General features: G+C 41.7%; 1 pseudogene; it reads left to right on the top strand.

The window, feature by feature from the left end:
- The first annotated feature begins 920 nt into the window (after positions 1 to 920).
- Positions 921 to 3,024, top strand: LOC105878632 (small ribosomal subunit protein eS1-like; annotated as a pseudogene).
- Positions 3,025 to 3,309: the final 285 nt, after the last annotated feature.

Genomic DNA, 3,309 nt, shown 5'->3' with positions numbered 1-3,309 from the left:
CCAAATTAAAAAGACAATGCTAGAAACAAATACCTTCAATGTAGTTGAGTTTGTTTTTTTTTTAACATTTTATTATAAAAAATTTCAAGCATACTGCAAAGTTGAAAATGCTACAGTGAACACTCGTATAGCCACCACCTAGATTCTACCATTAACGTTTCCTGTACTAGAGTCATCACATACTGCTCCATCTTTCCATCCCTCTATCCATCATCAATCCAGCTCCTTTTGGGTGCATTTCAAAGCAAATTACAGATCTCAGAACACTTCCCCTAAATGCTTCAGAATGCATATTATTAGCTAGAGTTCAAAATTCAAAGGGTGTTTTTGCTGTAAAATTCACATACACTGAAATGCACACGTCTTAAGTATACATCAAATGCTTACACCAGACTTCTACCAAGATACAGAAATTGCCATCACCCCAGAAAGTTCCCGCATGCTCAGTCAGTCCCCACACCACACCTCTCCCCAGCCCCAGGCAACCATACCTCTGATTTTGTCCAGCATAGGTTAGTTTTGTCTAGAATTCCATATAGATGGAATCATACAAGATGTGCTCTTTTGGCCGGGCGCTGTGGCTCACGCCTGTAATCCTAGCTCTTGGGAGGCCGAGGCGGGCGGATTGCTCAAGGTCAGGAGTTCGAAACCAGCTTGAGCAAGAGTGAGACCCCGTCTCTACTATAAATAGAAAGAAATTAATTGGCCAACTGATATATATATAAAAAAAAAATTAGCCGGGCATGGTGGCGCATGCCTGTAGTCCCAGCTACCCGGGAGGCTGAGGCAGAAGGATCACTTGAGCCCAGGAGTTTGAGGTTGCTGTGAGCTAGGCTGACGCCATGGCACTCACTCTAGCCTGGGCAACAAAGCGAGACTCTGTCTCAAAAAAAAAAAAAAAAAAAAAACAAAAAACAAGATGTGCTCTTTTGTGCGTGCCTGCTTTCACTAGGGACGATGTTTTTGAGGTCCAGCCATGTCATTGCACACGTCAGTAATTTGTTCGTTGTGGAGTTGTGTGCTGTTGTATGACTACCGTTTTTAGTCTATTCATTCTACTGGTGGACACCTGAGCTGTTTCCAGTTTGGGGCTATTATGAATAAAGATACTACAAACAAATCTCTTTGTGAATATGTGTTTTTATTTTTCTTGAGTAAATACCTAGGAGTAGAATTGCTGGGTCATAGTTTAAGAGAAACATCCACCCTTTTGGCTCCCTGAGCAGCACCATGGCGGTCGGCAAGAACAAGCATCTTACGAAAGGCGGCAAAAAGGGAGCCAAGAAGAAAGTGGTTGATCCATTTTCTAAAAAAGATTGGTATGAGGCCGGGCGCTGTGGCTCACGCCTGTAATCCTAGCTCTCTGGGAGGCCGAGGCGGGTGGATCGCTCAAGGTCGGGAGTTCGAAACCAGCCTGAGCAAGAGCGAGACCCCGTCTCTACTATAAATAGAAAGAAACTAATTGGCCAACTAATATATATAGAAAAAATTAGCCGGGCATGGTGGCTCATGCCTGTAGTCCCAGCTACTTGGGAGGCTGAGACAGAAGGATCGCTTAAGCCCAGGAGTTTGAGGTTGCTGTGAGCTAGGCTGACGCCACGGCACTCACTCTAGCCTAGGCAACAAAGCAAGACTCTGTCTCAAAAAAAAAAAAAAAAAAGATTGGTATGATGTGAAGACACCTGCTATGTTCAATATAAGAAATATTGGGAAAACACTAGTCACCAGGACTCAAGGAACGAAAATTGCCTCCGATGGCCTCAAGGGTCGTGTGAAGTGAGCCTTGCTGATCTGCAAAATGATGAAGTTGCATTTAGAAAATTCAAGCTGATTACTGAAGATGTTCAGGGCAAAAACGGATTGACTGATTTTCATGGCATGGGCCTTACCCGTGACAAAATGTGTTCCATGGTTAAAAAATGGCAGACTACGATCGAAGCTCACGTTGATGTCAAGACTAGCGATGGTTATTTGCTTCGTCTGTTCTGTGTTGGTTTTACTAAAAAACGCAACAATCAGATACGGAAGACCTCTTATGCTCAGCACCAACAGGTCCACCAAATCCGGAGGAAGATGATGGAAATCATGACCAGGGAGGTGCAAACAAATGACTTGAAAGAAGTAGTCAATAAATTGATTCTGGACAGCATTGGAAAAGACATAGAAACGGCTTGCCAATCCATTTATCCTCTCCATGCTGTCTTCGTTAGAAAAGTAAAAATGCTGAAGAAGCCCAAGTTTGAATTGGGAGAACTCATGGAGCTTCATGGTGAAGGCAGTAGTTCTGGAAAAGCTACTGGTGACGAGACAGGTGCTAAAGTTGAACGAGCTGATGGATATGAACCACCAGTCCAAGAATCCATTTAAAATTCAGACTTTTAATAATGACAAATAAAGTGTCCTATTTGTGAAAAAAAATAAATAAATAAAAGAAACATCCAAAGTAGATTTACCATTTTACACTCCTACCAACTATGTATGTTGCCCCACGACCTTGTCGACATTTGGTATTGTCAGTCTTAAATTTTAGCCATTGTGGCAGGTATGTATTGGTGCCTCATTGTGGCTTTAGTTTGCATTTCCCTGATTATTCATGTTGAATATTTTTCATGGGATTCGTATATCTTCTTTTGTGGGGTATCTGTTCCAGTCTTTCACTCATTTTTAAATTTGGTTGTTATTTTATTACTGAATTGTATATGTTCTTTATATATCTTACATATCAGTCCTTTGCCAAATAGATGTTTGCAAATATTTTTACCCAGTCTGTGGATTGTCTGTTAGTGTTCTTAACAGTGTCTTTTGAGGAACCAAAGTGTTAGGTTTTGATGAAGTCCAATTTGTCCTTTTTTTATTTTTATGGTTACTGCTTTTTGTGACCTAAGAAGATTTTTCTTATCCCAAGTCATGAAGGTGTCTTCATATCTCAAATGAGTTTTGGGGTAGGGTATGAGGTGAGGATGAGGTTATCTTTTTTCCTGACATAAATACTCAGTTATTCCAACATAATTTAGTTTTTTTTTAAAAAAAAAAAAAAAACTTGGCTGGGCGCGGTGGCTCACACCTGTAATCCTAGCACTCTGGGAGGCCGAGAAGGGCGGATTGCTCAAGGTCAGGAGTTCAAAACCAACCTGAGCAAGAGCGAGACCCCGTCTCTACTATAAATAGAAAGAAATTAATTGGCCAACTAATATATATAGAAAAAATTAGCCGGGCATGGTGGCGTATGCCTGTAGTCCCAGCTACTCGGGAGGCTGAGGGAGCAGGATTGCTTGAGCCCAGGAGTTTGAGGTTGCTGTGAGCTAGGCT

The sequence above is a fragment of the Microcebus murinus genome, chromosome 4, assembly GCF_040939455.1.
Source record: "Microcebus murinus isolate Inina chromosome 4, M.murinus_Inina_mat1.0, whole genome shotgun sequence".
In the NCBI taxonomy this organism is placed as follows: Eukaryota; Metazoa; Chordata; class Mammalia; order Primates; family Cheirogaleidae; genus Microcebus; species Microcebus murinus.
Note: the sequence above shows the minus strand (reverse complement) of the source record. Positions and strands in the feature narration are given on the sequence as shown.